Source organism: Stegodyphus dumicola, chromosome 4, assembly GCF_044657685.1.
Source record: "Stegodyphus dumicola isolate Sdum_Otavi_A_Nest chromosome 4, ASM4465768v1".
NCBI lineage: Eukaryota > Metazoa > Arthropoda > Arachnida > Araneae > Eresidae > Stegodyphus > Stegodyphus dumicola.
Genome location: NC_140771.1, coordinates 161078915 through 161096503, shown reverse-complemented (window position 1 = coordinate 161096503; position 17589 = coordinate 161078915).

The window sequence follows — 17589 nt, the reverse complement described above, 5'->3', positions numbered from 1 at the left end:
ATAATAGAATTAAACAGACGACATAATAATGAATCTTCAATACGTTGCCCAGTAAAGCAAAGAGAATCGTAGGACCCGCCGTTACCAGTAGTAAATGAATGGCGAACGTTTGTCTCTTCGACCATCCTTCCTCTTTGGGGCTTTCGTCTTCCTTTTCAAACCGACTCAATTCTTGGTCCGTTTGAAAGTTTTTCTCGATTCGTTTGAAATGAGATGTCATTCTTGACCTCTCGAAATTTTAGGAACACTTGTTCCATGTACAATGACATAATCGTACGCTGTGTTGCCTCGCAAGACCCGTTTTGTGAACCGTAAAACCGACTGATTCTCTGGACAATAAATCGGTCGGAATTCAACAGATTGGTCGGTCATACATTCTCGTTTTCCCGTTAACCTATGCTTTTCGTCTATGTGTGTATATTCCAAAACACAGGGAGAAGATAGATCGCCCAGAACTCGATGCACGTAGGGTCCACATTCACAGACGTGTCGTTCGGCATCCCATCCTAGTCCGGGCACGTTCCACAAATCTCGAACGCAGTAATCGACAGAACAGACCCACGGAGATGTTTGAATCATTCGATTACCTCGTCGATCTAAAGAATGGCATTGACATTGATATCGGAACGATCCATCTTCTAACGTTTCGTAATAATCGGCTACTTCTTGAGCGGGTTGTTGGGTTCGACGATCTATTAAAACATTGAGAGAAGGATCACGGGCTTCTGGATGTTGACAGGGATGGGTGAAAGAGGAACGAGGAGCACAGAGCCATCCCGAGGCCGAAAAAATAGGAATTTCCGAGGAAGAAAGACAAGCGGTCTGAATTCCTTGGGGAATACAATAAGTACCCGGTTCGAGATGATTCCATGTTTTATCAGAAAGAGTGAGTTTTTCGTAAAACGTGGGATTTGTTTCACAGAGCTGAGAACAATCGCAATGGCTATCGGGACACTGAAAGATTTGGAAAGGGCAATACGTCTCGGTTGAAATTTCTGGTAAGGCTAATGATGATGAGGGAGGAATAGAAGGCATCCGGAGATCGGGTTTATAAAAAAGATTCATGAGAGTCACTAGAAATACAATGCATAGAATGATCGCGCTCGGGTGTATCATTTTTCTTTCTTTCCTCCTTTATAAATTAGAACCGGTTCCGATCCCTACGAGTTCTCATTATACTGTGATTCGACACTTTTCCAAGGACAAGTCGCTTCTGCAACTGTTTCCTCAAGACGTTTACGTGTTCGTCGATCAAGGTATTTGTTATTTGTACGAGAAAACCAACGAAGAAAAAACCTATATTTCAGCTATCCGGCTCGATACGCTGAAGCGGCACGATCTTTTACATTATAAATACATGCTAAAATGGCCTCATACGATTGAAATCGTGTCGTATCCGAATCATCTCACCCATCCGATGGATATTTTAAATTACAGAGCTTGAGGTTCGGTTTTGATGAAAGGAGCCGTATTCTTCACGGCAATATCGTTTTTATTCTCCGTAGTATACCAATGAGCATCGACCTCCCAAATATTTTGAATAGCCTTTCGTTGTGTTTCATAGACGGGATCGTCGAGCGATTTGAGAGGTAATAACGCGTTCGGTTGTAACCGTTGTTCGGCATTCAAACCTTGGTGAACGATCCGTTTCAACATAAACGTAAGAAACAAGCGACGTTTTCCAAAGAAAACCAGCGACTCTTCTGTATGGGTATCCATAGCCGGATGAAAAAGTGTGAAATGGCGTCCTTTTTGGGGATCCATCACGTATTGGATGACGATATGATGATACCAATCGCGTTGCCGCATTTGCGAGAGGAAGTGAAGCCGTTGCAATTGACGAAAATAACGTCGGGTTAGACGATACGAATCCATTCTGACTTACTTTTTTATCGCGCCAAGATCTTTCTTTTTTGTTGACAGGATAAACATTCACGATACAGAGCCGGCATTTCATCCAACGCGCGATCTTGTTTTAAAAAATGTCGATAATTCGGTTTGGAACAACACGCTGCTGCGTCCTTTTTCGGAATTTTTTGCTCTTTCCATAATTGGCACATCTCGTTTATGAATAAAGGCTGGATGCTCGCCATACTTTTATTCGTTTTGGGTTTATACTACTGCTACTTGTATTTCTATAATTTTTCGGTCCCGTCCCCGAAAATTCCTTCTTCTTCTCCGACGACAACGACGCGTTTCCAATATCAGATCGAGACCTCAAACGACAACGAGGTTTCGTTTCACACCTCCACGGGAAAAACATGGACGTTTCCTCTCTCACCCGAATATTATTTCGCGGAAGGACGGATTTGGGAAAAAGATGAATGTTTTGGACAGCCCGATGATACTCAGCTCCCCGCAACGGGGAAAAACCTCTACCTGTTTTTATTACGATCGCAGAGTTTTGTACCCCGCGAAACGTCCATGATGTATTATTATTATCGATGTCGGCACGGTCGTGTTCTAGACGTGCTCATGTGTCAAGAAGAACATTCTCCTTCTACCTGCATTCCTGTCAATCCCTGCATCGATCAGCATGACGGATCGGTTTTACCCGATCCAACCAATCGACGTTTTTATTACGAATGCCAGAACGAACAACCGATTCGAATCGCCTGTCCGCCCAAGACATTTTTCTACTACGACGCTTGCACTTCGCGAAAACATTTCGTATCTTACTGTGAAGACGGTCAACATTTTCCGATTGACGAGGTGACGTATATCGAGTGTCGTGGCCATCGACCGAAAATGATTCGATGTTCGCCCGGAGAAAAATATTCGACACATTATCGGCGATGCGTGTCTGATCTCTGCGACGGATTTCCGGATAATACGCAACGACCTCTCCCCATCGTCCAAAAAGGATCTTTTCTGTACTCTCCGGGTTACGCGATTTGTGAAAACGGAATGGTTCGCGACACTATATCCTGTCCTCTTTCCTGGGACACATGGACCGGCGATGCCTTATTCCATTTACCGATGGTGTACGACGAAACGTCCCAAACATGTCAACCGCCTCTTTTCTGTGAAAATGTTCAACCGAGCTCAAAAGAAATTGTCGTTCCCGCTCACGAGTATACGAAACATCTCCCGTCCTATCAATTTTCAACATCTTTGGATCGAGCTGTAGCTTACACGTGTGATCCAACCCGAAAACGTACGGTTCTAGAACCAGGCTATCGAGTGTCGGATCAATATACGGTTGAATGGGCTTGTGAGGATAAGTCGTCGTCGTCAAAACTCGCGATAGGCGATACGAGCGATCAATATTTTGATTGCGCTCGGAGGGAAATTCAAACGTGTCCTCCTCAAACATTTTTTGACGGAAATGAATGTCGACCGCGCATCCCCGGCGCGTTTCAGTATCGGCATCTCGATGTGTTTAAATTCGATCATTTATCAATCGTTGCGAATTGGATTCGGCCCTGGACGACTCTTGATCATGAACCTCGTACCTCTTGTGACGAAACCAACGAAGAAGTTTATATTCCCGGCTATAATATTTGTTCTCATCCCGACTGCACGCCGTACCCATTCCTCAAACAATTGAAAACAGCTATTTATTTACCCACTTCTCCTCACATGTGTCTTTTCGAAAAGGGAAAAATTCGAAAGAAACGCGTTCGACGGCAAGGTTTGAAATTTTGGTCGCAGCGATTCGTGAAACAGGCTTCGACTTATAGTGTTCCCGAAACGTGTCGTGAAGGCCATCGCATACGATCGGGACGATTTATTCCCGATTCCGTATTATACGCCACTTGTAATTGGCGTCAACCTTTTGTCTTTTGTCCTTCTTCCTCCACAGAAGGAATTCGAGCCACTCCGTACGGGTATCACGTATGCGTACCCAAAGAAGAAGCCTATGAAGGGATTTTACCGGCTGGATTAACCCTTCGACTTGAAGTTCTAGAGCTGAGTCGTATTATACCGGAACATGGAGCGCGATATAAAATAGATGGACCAGAAGCTGTTTTTGATGCGACGCAGCATCCCGAAGGTATCCCCCTCCTTACCTCAGTCTATGAAATTTGGACCGAGCGCGACATGAAATTGTTTTTTAGAATTCTCGTCACGCATTCTCGTTCAGCTTACTGGGAAGACCGAAAATTAAAAGCCCTCCCCGATCCTGACATGACGTTGTTGTACACAGGTGAAATGACCGAAAAGCCCGTCACGACCGATGACTATCCGGTCTCGGCCGACTCATTGATTCAAATGGAATAAAGTAGAAAAAAAAATGGATCGTTATTTAGGTCAAGGCATATTGTTTTACTCTACGGTTTATATCAGCATCATCCTAGTCGCAGTCACCCTCTTAACGAACCGGCTCATCTTTTTATTTTTATTAGTCCTCACATTTGGTCTAGCCGCTTACATGGCTTATTTGACCGTTCATAATTCCGAACATCTCAAAACGACGGGCCAATCGATTGAAGACTGGATTCGAAAGATGTATCAAAAGATAACTGGATAATCGGAGGTGACTCATGTAAATATCAAGATCGGTAAAGGAAAAAAAACATGGTTTCGGTTTACACCATAGATGAATTTGGAAAAGAACGATATCCAAAAGATCCTAAAAAACCTAAACAGGAGCTGTATTATTTCGATAATGACAATCGACCTATTTTTGCCAAAGACGAGCATGGAAATGAATATTACGCTGTGGAATATCGGGGTCATGAATATATAGCGCTTCCTCGTCGGTACGCCAAATCCAATTCCGGAGACGAATTTTATCCTAAATTAAACAATGGAGGAGAATACCCGTTAAATTCATTGGATGTAAATGTGAAAACGTATGCTGTCAATGCGAGGGGAGGAGAGATTTATCCTAAATCCAGCATTGGAAAAGAATATTATATACAGGATAGAATTCGGGAAAAGCCAGAGACGAATTACATCCGATATGCACGAGACGAAAATGGAAATGAGTATTACCCGAAAGATCATAAAAACGAGGAATTTCCCTATATCTATCTAAGTTATGCTAAAAACGCGAATGGTGATGAATTTTATCCGAGAAAGTGGTATTATTGAAAGATCTTCAGGAGAACAGTATCCGCAGCACGGACTCATTTGAAACGAAACTTGGAAAGCTTAAATAGGTAAACGAGAGTGCATTCTTAAAAAATGGTATCTTGTCCATCGAGTCGGCTGGGAAAAAATTTTTCACAACTTGAAAAAAAAAAAAAAAAAAACTTTTGGTTAATTTTTATCCTGTCTTATAGACAAGATAAAAATTAACTGTCCCCTCTTTTTGTCTGGGAAGGATGTCTCACCCATTCGAAAAAACAAACCATGACTCATTCTTGGAATTCTATTCTTTAGAAAGGAGTGATGGTCTATTTTTAGAAAGTGTGAGACAACATTCCCAGACAAAAGGGGGAGGTAGTTAATTTTTATCATGTCTAAAGACATGATAAAAATAAACCAAAAGTTTTTTTTTTTTTTCAGCTCTTACAGTTTTTTCCCAGCCGAGTTGATCCAGAAAATCAGACATGTTAAAATTGTTTCTGGAAGAGACTTGCTTATCTATTTAAACTCCAAGTTTCACTTCAGATCACTCTGTGCTGTGAAAGAAGAAACATCTTCTTATAATTTGTAAGTACTAACTGATTTTTAGTTTATTCACTGGTTAGTTACTCCCCCTCCAAGTCATCCGTTTTTTTTCTCTCCAAAAATCTTCAGCTTTCATTTAGAATGTCGATAAAAATAAAACACAAATAGGAAAAAGATGGTCACGCATAAGTAATGCATGTAGGGTTGAAATAGGAAGGTGAATCCTGTTAACAAATAAACAATTATCGTGAAATAAATCCAATTTTTCGGGGTTCTTTCGTCTGTTCGTGATTTTTGGAGAAATGACATTCGCGTTTGGGGTCGATCGGTCATGGGCACTTTATGGATAGCATCTAAATATTCTTGCACTTTCTCGGCAAAGAAGAGGTATCGATCGCTCGCATCTTCTTCTAACACGTCCCATAGAAGATCGGGTGTGATTTCTAGAACATGCTCCGTTTCCGATTGATAAAACTGAACGTCTAATCGCCAGTCGATATCGTAAAGAGTTCGAGCGGTCAGCACTTTATTGAAATGAAACGGATCCAATATATCGAGTACGGCGGACAGAATACTTATACCCGTCAGCACATTGGAAGTAACCGAGAATCCTGTCGCGGCGATTCTGGAAAGTGTTGCGAGCGTACTTAATTGAGTCCGAACGACGGCTTGAAGGATGGCCGATTGAATGGAAAGAGACTGCATACTCAATTTGGTTAAGAGTTTAGGCATCCGTTTTTCAAGGATTTTTTTCGCGGCTTCTAATCCGATATCGATCCCTACATCAATCGCCAATTCATGAACCAAGGACCGTTTCACATGTTTCTTGGGCCAATTTTGTACAAAGTCGGGAAGATGAGGAGGATATGGTGGTAACGTATGATTTTTTTGCAGAGTGGAAATAGATCGATAGATACTGCTTCCCAAGAACAATTCGCCAATATCTTGCCCCGTCGTCGTCACACAATCAGACCCGTTGAAAACAAGACCGTACGCTTCACAATAAGGCTGGTTGAGTCGTAAATGACCCTCGACGAGATTGAGGCCGGCATGATGACGAGGAAGAGAAGGATGATTCGATTGAAAGAAAACTTGTTCGGGCAAGAGAGCTAATAATTTCTTGGCGAGATTTACGGCTACACATTTTCCATTTCGATATTCCGTGTCCATACTCTGCTGCGTGTTGGAATATAAACGATCGCAGGCGGGTTGGCAAGTTAAACTGAAACCCGTTCCGAGTCGAATCCATCGCGGTTCATCTTCCGGGAAACACGATTCTAAATTTTCTTGGAAAGGGAAGCAGGCAATCATGTCACATCCCGTTTGCGTAAAAACAAATTTTTCGACGACGTGACATTGTTCCGGATCGAGGGTTTTAGGTATGTAGTAATCCCGTTTGGAGTCGGCTTTTCTTATTTGGAAGGTGGTATGTTTAAAAATAAAAGCGTACCGACTTTGAAGAGCTTGTTCGTAAATATAGAGTTGAGTCGCTTCTTGAGCATACCGAATAGCGTGATCGAGATCGTAAGAAGTGACAGTATATTCATTTCTATTTTGAAACGAATCCCATTTCATCTTGAAGGAGGGCTTTGTTCCTATATATCGAAAAAAAGTTCGATGTTGTTGCTTTTTTTAACAACAAAAATAAAAGGATTCATTTTTTATATAGTAACAAGTATAAAATGAGATTCAATTCAGTATTTACAGTTGCGTATGGAACATATACAAAAACCAGTTCCAAAAAAAATTTTTTTTAATTAAAAAATAAATTGTCTCAACTATGAAATCCTATAAATTTTAGTTTTTACAGTTGCGTATGGAATAGCGATAAAAACCAGTTCTCAAAAATTTTTTTAATGAACTATCTTATCTATAAAATCTTGTCAAAATCAGATTTTACAGTTGAGGATGGAACCTGATGAAAAAATATTTTGGAAAGGATGCTATTCGAAAAACATTTTATCATGGTTAGTAGTTCTTCTTGTAAAGGACAAAAACAAGTTCATTTCGTCTAATATTTGTGCATCTAAAGTATTTAAATCTATTCCAAAATATATATATATAGTCTCCCACATACCTTCAATGTATTATTAGACTGTCCACTCTTTATATTCCATTAAAGAGCCATGGAAAAAATGTTCCGAGTCTCTAGGGGTTCATTTTGCCTTGTTCACTACTTGTAGTTTCTACATTTTCGTCTTCACACTCTAGTCTTTCGAAGGAAGCTTCTACAGGATCTTCTCCTCCCCTTTCCGATGGAGGTGGACTCTCGGGAGAAATAGGATCTTCTTCCTCCTTTTCCGATGGAGGTGGACTCTTGGGAGAAGGATAACGAACAGGTTGCAAATCGACAATCGAAGGGTCGAAATAATCACTCGAAGCTAAAGTAAGGTCCGACATATTATTTCTGTTTTTCTTCTTGATTCTAGGATCCTCTCTCACATTCTTTCTCTTTTGAGAATTATTTTCTTGTTGATTCTTTTTCGCTTGGTATTGTTCCAATTCTTTCGTCTTCCAGACTTTAATTTCGTAAAATATATTTGAAAATAGATCCTCTCCAAGATACTTTAAATACAGTGCACCCCATTCGCTTACTTCATCACTGGTAGAAGGTGTAGTGTTTATTATTTCTTTTATAGTACGTCGAATCACATCCACGTAGAGAAGAGATTCCGATCGTTTGGAAACTTCGTGATATAAACAACGGACGATTCGAGCATGAACTGCTTTAAAATCTAGGCTTCTTGTTCGTTTAAAGGTGTTTTTTCATCTCCTCCGTACTGTAGATTAAAAACATACTTTTGCAGATCCTCGCCCAGCAATCCGTCTACGGCAAATAATTTATACACTCCTATCTTAGGTATTTCCTGTCGTTTGAATAAGATGTTGGAAAGTCTTATTAGATCGGTCGATCTAGAATAGTCTTTAGATAAAACTTTCTCGATCATATTCCATTCATCTGGCGTGGAGATGGTTTTATTTTGTACCAACTGCTGTTGCACATCCATCCATAAACGCCAAATGGTATTTAAACAGTATCGATGGACGGGTACAAGAGGTTTCAAATCTTGAATCAAGGTCCACGGAAACATCATCATATTAGCTATTCTTTTTAAAACTCTCAACTGAACGGTGGTTTTAGTCGTAAACAAATTAGATTGATTAAATTCTTCCAGCACGACTTCATCCAACACGTACTTGAGACGATCCTTCAAGGGTAATGTCAAAGGTTCCAGGGTTACAGTGTTTTCCTGATCCATCTTGTGCTCAGTATGAAATGAGAAAATCGTCTCAGCTCCAGCTGTTTATATACTGTGAAACGAAAGGGGGGAGGTAGAAAGGAGAAGCAAAAGTTGGGTAGTAGGAAAAAATTTAGCTTTAAAAAAAAAAAAAAAACTTTTTGTTAATTTTTATCATGTCTTTAGACATGATAAAAATTAACTCTCTCTTCTTTTTGTCTGGGAATGATGTCTCATCTTTTCGAACATATTTCTAAAAATAAATTTCCAAGAAAGAAATGAGTCATGTTCTATTTTTAGAAACATATTGAGACAACAGATTAACATCATTTGAACAAAAGGGGGGATAGTTAATTTTTATCATGCCTGAAGACATGATTAAAATTAACAAAAAGTTTTTTTTTTTTTTTTTTTTAAATACAGCTCTGGAAATTTTTCCCAGGTGGTTCGATCGATAAAACCAGAAAAAGGATTTCCACTTAACTATTTAAATTACTCGAGTTTCGGTTTCAGATCAGTTTGTGCTTTGGATACCAGCCTCGAAAGATCTTCAGTTAAAGTCTATTATATGCACATTTTGGTAAGTGAACTTTATTATTTTGTTGAATTGTTTTTTGGCTTTTGTGAATTGCTTGGATATTGTTTCTTTTTCAACTCGTTGTGTTTAAGCTCTTTTCTTTCTCAAAACAATACGAGCTTGTCGTGGCAATCGATCTCGAGCTGTTGGATGCCGTCGTGAGCAATGACTTAATAGATATCGACAAGCTTTATTGGGAATTTTCTTATTTCGTATGTGGGCCCCACCTTCGGTCACAAACGTAATGGAATGGTTACCATATTTATGAAGCAATCGATTAGGACCCACACGAACGGTTCGAGATCCAAGAACGTATCCTCGACGTTTTCTCATAGGTCTTCTACGAATGGGTCTTTGTGTTCCTCTACGATTGATATTGGAAGGAGAGGAAGAAGAAGATGCAGACGATGAAAAGGAAGCCGAACGACTTCTTCTTACAGGACTTCTTCTTCTAGAATGACGTATTTCTAAACTACGACTACGATTTCTCTGACTTTTTCTTCTTCTTGGACTTGGACTTCTGCTCCTGCTTAGACTTGGACTTCTGCTCCTTCTTGGACTCGGACTGCGTTTTCTTGGACTTCTTCTTGAACTTGGACTCGAACTTCGAGAAGAAGGAGAAACGGACGGTCGAATAATGTAAGGGCTAGTGGTTACATCGGATTTGGCATACGTGTGGAGAGGAAATTGAAGTTCGAAATCGTCGGGAAGGTCGACTTGGTTTTGAATTTGTGAAGGTAGAATATCGTCATAATAAATAACTTCGGGTGTTCCAAGAGGTGGAATTTCCTTCGAAACATCATCCTCGTTAGGATCATTCATTCTGACTTTATTTCAATCGAAACACGGATCCGACGACAGGATCTAAGTTATATCGCATAGAAGCTCGATACGCATCTTGAACCGATGTGCAAAGAATATATTCCAAAGGTCCGAATCGTTTCTTTTCTAAAATAATGGGAAGATCGACCGTCCCTGCTCGATAAAAAGGCGTGAGGGAGAGAATTTCATTCAATTGTAACACGTTCCCGTGCTGGAATTCCCTACAACAGAGATAATCGATCCATTTCTGAACGAGTTTCTTATAAGCACGAGCTTCCGCGGACGTTTTAAAACACAATTGCCAGCCTTCAATGCGATCGATATGATTCAGCATGTAATCAAAAGCTGTCCAAAAATGAAATAACAGTGACGACGTATTCCGGAAGGACGTGAGATCGATTAAAATCCATGACATGTTTTCTAAGGGAGTCGGATCGGGATTCTCGGGACTGATCCATCGATCCAGGGTAGGACTAGGACCGATCGAAAGAGCTTTCTTGGATTCTTTAACTTCGGGTAGATCCGTTTTGTAAAGGAACGTCTGTTCCAAATCCATCAGCTGTTTGGTTTTTTCCATATACCTTTCTAAACTTCCCGGGAAATGAAAATAGGATAAATAGGAACACGTATGGTATCGATCGATAAAAATCATGTGGCTCGTTAAAATGACGAGGCGCTGAGCCGTTTTAATGTCGTGGTGTAAAACGGCATGCGGAAAAGGTTCAATGTAGAATAATAAATCGCACGTCTTCGTGCTCAATTCTTCCTGTTTAATTACACGCACATGAGGGGAAGACGGGTACGTATAAAAGGGACAAATGACAAAAATGGTGAGGTGGGATAAATGTTTGGAAATGTAATCGTTGATCACATAGGGTAATCGACTCAGGTTCCCAAACACAATTGTTTTCTTGTGTTGGAGAAGGTACTGAAACAATTCGTCTAAATGATTCATTCTTTGCTCTTCTTTTTCTTTTTCTGAAATAAATGAAAAAAAAATATTTAAAAATAAGGAACCATGAATTCAGAAACGATTATGAAACAAACTGTAGCTTGCATTTCTTGGTTTTTGAATGAAACGTTCGGTCCCTCAATTGCCGATCAGTTCAACCAAAAAATTCAATGTTGGCCCGAGACGTGGAACCGGTTACGCGAATGGTTAGTTCATACGCCGATGCAGAATCCCAAAGACTGTATTTTATCGTTTGCTCAAACTCTACCTCAGTACGAAACGTTCCAGGCCTCTTTAGAAAATTCGCTCGCTATTCACGAAGAATTTTGGAATAAAGTATTTACTAACTTGAGAGTTGCCCAGTCGCTTTTAGGATCCCCATGAATATTTCGAAGCTAGAACCGTTCGGTATCTTTGCTTTAGCGGGCGGATTACTCTATTCCATTTGCGTGTTGATTGTGCATGAGGAAGAAACTCACTTTAAATTTCATTTCACGGTCTTAACGCTCGTCATTTTTCTAGCGCTCATGGCCATCACATCTTTCAAATATTTAAAATACCGCTATCAATGTGAGAGAATGGAAGATATAATGTCCGCTTTGAAAATTCAATAATAATAATAAGAAGAAAAAAGCACTTCCATCATGAATTTTGTCGAACAGTTATACGAAATGACGTTGGATGAAATGGCCACTTATTTAAGTGAGAAAGATCCTATTTTCCGGAAATTGTTCACTGAATATGTGGAGTATGCCAATTTATTACCCGAAGAACAAACTCAAGCCGAAACGCTTTACCGACAATATTTTCCAGAATCGGAGGATACTCTCGACGCGTTTATTGACAATTGGCGACGGTTTAAATTACAGTATCGTTCCGACAATGGCCGACAGGTCGAAGAAGATGTCGAACCGGACGAGGTGGAAGTTCGTTCTCAAAAAGGTGGGCCTTGTCCGGGTTTCGTCTTTGATTCGAAGGGGAAACGACTTTACAGTCCGAGAGTCCTGAAACCGTTCAAATCCGATCGCTGGCCAAATGAATTTGATGTGTTCAAGTTTCTCATGGACAAAGAACGCAATCATGAAGTGTATCACCTAAATATTGAACCGAACGCCAATGAGCTGTATTTCGATATGTCTTATGAAGATAGACGCAACATGGACACTCGAGCAGATCAAGCGCTACGGAAAATGGCGAAAATGGTGACCATCTTAAATCAAAATTGCCATTATAAAATATTGGATCTCTATAGCGAAAGACGAATCACATAAACTAAACGCGAAAAGCCAAAGAAACAAAAAATATATTATTAACATACCTGAACAGAAGCTTGTATTCAGGTCATAGCACAGACTGATTTGAAGTGAAACTGGGATGGTTTAAATAAATAAGTGAAAGTTCATTATTGTAAAAAAATGGTGGTCTGGTCAATCGAGTTGGCTGGGAAAATTTCTGAGAGCTGAGAAAAATATTCTCTAGTAGTAAAAACAAAAAAAACAAAAAAAAAAAAAAAAAAAAAAAAAAAAAAAAAAAACTTTTTGTTAATTTTTATCATGTCTTTAGACATGATAAAAATTAACTCTACCCTCCTTTTCGTTTTGAATGATGTCAACATGTGTCTAAAAATAGATTTCCAAGAAAAGTATGATTCATTCTTAGAGATCTATTTTTAGAAACATGTTGACATCATTCAAAATGAAAAGGAGGGTAGAGTGAATTTTTATCATGTCTAGAAGACATGATAAAAATTAACAAAAAGTTTTTTTTTTTTTTTTTTTTTTTTTTTATTTTAGCTCTTGGGAAATTTTTCTAGCTGACTCTGATCATTCTTGTTCTTCCTTCTTGAGTGGGCAAGATGTCAATAAAAGCAGTTGTTGGTATATTTCTTCTTGGATTGAAGTTACGCCCGTCCATCACCTTGAACGTGTTTATGAATACGAGTGACTCATCGTTATCTATGAAAGCATTTCTCTGAAAGATTTTGGATTCATCTTGGGTAGGTCTTGTTATATTTTTTTAATTAAATCATTACTTTTTCATAAAAATGCCTCCACCTAGCATCAGAGCAATAATATGTAGCATTATATTTCCGTAAAACATCCAGTTGCGTTGATTAAAATGTTCGGCTCCTGTTTTGGGTGTCGCATCACTGTAAATAGCTGTTGCCAGGTAGCCGAAATTGAGTAACGAGACAAATACAATTCCTAATAAGATAATTACCATGATAGCCTTTGTATCCATCGTGATGTATTTTTGAATCTAGTCTTTATTCTCTTTTCGGTTACACGTAAAGTAATAAACCGACCATTAGTATACTGATCACATTGACAACCATTGGAGCAATGAGCAACATTTTATTGTTGGCCCAGAAATCGCTCGCTGTCGTTCCTTTGGTCGTGACTTTATTCGGATCAGCAGCATCGTAAACGAAAGCCACACTGCCGTAGGAGAGACGATATACGATGAGGGCCATGATGACCAGTGTTGTCACCAGACATATTAAAATGGTTATGGCGAGAGTCGAACGAAGATTAAAACCAAACATTGTTTTATCCACTAATGATTCCTTTATTATGTGATTTCTTGATGGACTTGTCGATACCATTGAAGAAGATTGAAATGTAAAGGGATCGATTGTCCCGAATAATAGACGAGTAAATTTCGGTACATGAAACATTGGAATAGGTAAAGAAGAAAAAAACAGAGTAGATGAAATAATATCATGATGGAAACGATTCTTGATCGTTCATCAGCTTGGATTCCTTATCAGGAAGAATTTCTAAGAAGTCAATTGTTATTGACGTATCCCAAAAATATTATTTTTACAGCTCAACTCTTAGACGCGCATTTACGATATGTAACGGAACATGTTTATCCCAATTACCCCTCGGCAGAAAAATTCAACGTGGATTCTTTAAATGAGGTGGATTGGGCTCATTCCGTGATTCTGGTGAATCAAGACAGACAATTATTAATCGCTCCTGAACCGGTTAAACAGCTCGTCAACCTTGATCGGCGTTTACGGTACCATGAAGCGGCCGAAACTATATTCCATGGATTTAATTTCTTTCCTAAACTCTTCTATATATTTCAGTTTCGATGGATCGTGTTTCTGGTGTTGGTTGCGTGGTTTATCGAATGGAGAATAGACATTCAAAAAAAGAAATTCTTTTAAGAATATGGACCCAAATAAGAAGGTTTTTTCCTATGATGGAGTATAAGCTTGGATCCAGGCCACAGCACTGACTGACGATTTAAATAGTTAAGTGAAAGTTTATTCTGGTTAAAAAAGGGAAACTTCTTGTCCACATCGAATTGACTATAAAAAAAAAAAACTTTTTGTTAATTTTTATCATGTCTTTAGACATGATAAAAATTAACTTTACTACCCCTCACCCCTTATTTTGGTTTGAATCAGGTGTCAACATGTTTCTAAAATAAATTTCCAAGAACGATATGACTCATTCTTTTGCTTAGAAATCTAGTTTTAGAAAGTGTGAGACATCATTCACAACAAAAAAGAAAAAGGGGGTAGGGTTAATTTTTATCATGTCTAAAGACATGATAAAAATTAACAAAAAGGTTTTTTTTTTTTTTTTTTTTTTTTTTTTTTCTGCTCTTAGAAAATTTTTCCAACTGACATTGTCATGTTTTGCTACTAATGGACTTTCGTATTCCTAAGCTTTTTTTTTCATTGGTTATTTTTCTCCTTTTCTAGGTGTTCCGATCATTTCAAAGTCAGGCGTAGATGCAGTTGCATGATTCGCTGCGATCGCCATTAATATACTTGTCACGTATTTACTGACGGCATACATTTGCTGCGTGAAACGATTATACAAAGGATTGGGGACATTGAGAGGTTCCTTCTTTGACAATTCGTCTTGAATCAAAAACGAAACGCAATGGAGTTCCGTGGATACGTTCGTATCGTCTGCTTGCAGAGTTTCTTGGAATACGGCAAAAGCCCGATTCTAATCGTGATCGGTGACTAGTTTCGTTAAATATGGAGCGATATATTTATCGTGAATGACTTTCCCGATCACGCCATTACACATGTCAAAGATGGAATTAAACGCCATCAATTTTTTAACTGAATTTCCGAATGGACGCATGTTTTAGCGATACTGTATATTTTTAAAAATCCTTCGTAGCCTTCTGGAATTTCGGTCGTTGAATCTAGAACATGTTTACTCATGGGCAGTTTTTCAATGACTTTCCGTAGATAAGAAACGAGATATTTTTCGCGAGCCGTTTCCAATTCTCGATTCATTTGCTGACCGGGATCTGTGTGTTTATTTTGAAGCTCTAATAATAGAGACACGTCCGACTGTTTAATTCGTTTATGGGTAGGTTCTTCTTCCTCCTTCTCCCCCTCTTCATGGTCCATTTCCTTTTCAGATTCTTCATGAGCGCATTTCATTTTTATTTTGATTATATGTCTCCCTTTCTTTTATTTTGATTTTCTCTCTCTTTCTCTTTAAAAGAAATGACCTTTTTCCAACGCTTTCGTGGGTTCTCCTTTAATATCGGGAAAGACGGCTGGATCTAACGTCGCCGCATATGTTTCTACATAAGGAGCTCGAGCAAACGTGACATGCCACATGCCTTCCTCATTCGGTTTCATCTGAATACCGTTCGATCGAAGAAGGTTTGGGAGGGTTTTCAACAGTAAATGGAAAGGATTGAGAACGACATGGCCTTGATAAATTTCGGGAACACGTCGATCCTCCTCTGAAAAAAGACATACGGGATATCGATACAGGAGCGTGTAGGCGTTTGCGTGTTGACTTAATTTTCCATCCAGTTCTTGCTCGATCAACTGGCAACGCGTGAGCTGGTTTTGTCGAATAATGGTTTCGTAGCACGTTTTAACATGAAAAATAGGATCTTCGTGGCAGTGACGCGTATGCACCGTAAAGGGAAGGTACTTAAAAACATATTGCATGTAGTCAAAAGGCCACGTTTCTTCGATTTGTAGATGGTGTTTCTTGGATTGGACCACGTAATAATTGAAAGGATAGGATAATTGAGTCGGGTCTAAATTTTCAAATTCGATGAACGCAACCGGCGAATAATCAAACATGTAGAAATAGGCAAACAGTTTCACATGATGGATCGGGGAATCGGGTTCGCTTTTAAAAATATTCGCGCAAGCATTATAGCCCTTATCGTTATTTTTCAAATAATAGGGATGATCGAGTCGCACCCCGATATTCCCATACCTCGGATCACACACACAACTTCCAAATTCTGCATGATTAAAAAGTATGTTTTAAAGGCTGACCTGTAAAAGCATCGAAGGAACAGGGCTGTTGGAAGTAACCGGGTTTTTGGAAAGACGCGAGATACTTTTCGGAAAATACGGTCGGATCCCATACGTTGTTTTTTTCTTCTTCCTTCGAAAATGCTAATCGTTCGTGAGCGGTCATTTCTTCACACCCGAAACCTTGCAAAAGCGGCTTGTATCCAAAATTGCAAACACATTTACCTTCTTTCAAAGGATCTTTGTCTAAACTTTCTAATCGGCCGTGAGGTCCGCAAGCAATGTCTACGTCACAATTCCCCCCGCGTTCTTTTTGCGTGACGAGATGAGGGTATTTACAAAAACAGGTCGCGAATTTCAATCCTTTTTGATTCACCAGAACCCACTCTCCCGTAGCTGAAGAACAAGTGGTATGGGGAAGGAGTTTGGGAAGACATTCACTCCGAAAACATATTTGATCGTCGTCACAATCGGTTGCGTGAATACAAGTCGAATAAAGCGTCGTCCGCTGAGGAGGGTGGTAGGAAATGGATTGCCAAGGAGGGGTTGTAGTCGTTTGGGACTCGTTTCGAAACAGGTAGATCATGATCAGGTACAGATAAAAGACGAGAAGAAATATCCAAAGCGTCATCTTCTTTTTTTCAATAGAGGTTCACAACTTTTATTTTATCGCCTCGATCTTCATGCACCAGACCGGCATTATCTCGTTGGGCCCCTATTTGTTCAAAATATTGTAAAAGTTTATATTTGGTTTGTAGATTCTGGATCGATAATAAATACTTTCGAACACTGTAGACCATATCGTTTCGTTGAACCTTCACCATTTTGACAGGGTCGTCCATTATTTTTTAAATTACTTGTTTACGCCAAACATTTGATTCAGTGCATCCTCCGTGGAGGTTCCTGGACCCCCCTTAATAACACTTACTTTTCTAGCATTTGGATCCTCTATTGGGTCTTTAGGAAGTCCTTTTGCGTCCATCGGTAATTCTTTCTGTTCCGGTTTCACCTTTTCCGCGATCGAGGTGGCTATTAACTGAAGGAGGAGAGGTTGATTAAAATTGCGGCAAGGAACGATTTTGTTCAAATATTGACTGTACTGAGGATCAATATTATCTTTTCGGTGTATAATGCTGGAAAGCATATGATCGGTAATCACAAAACTGTTACTCAA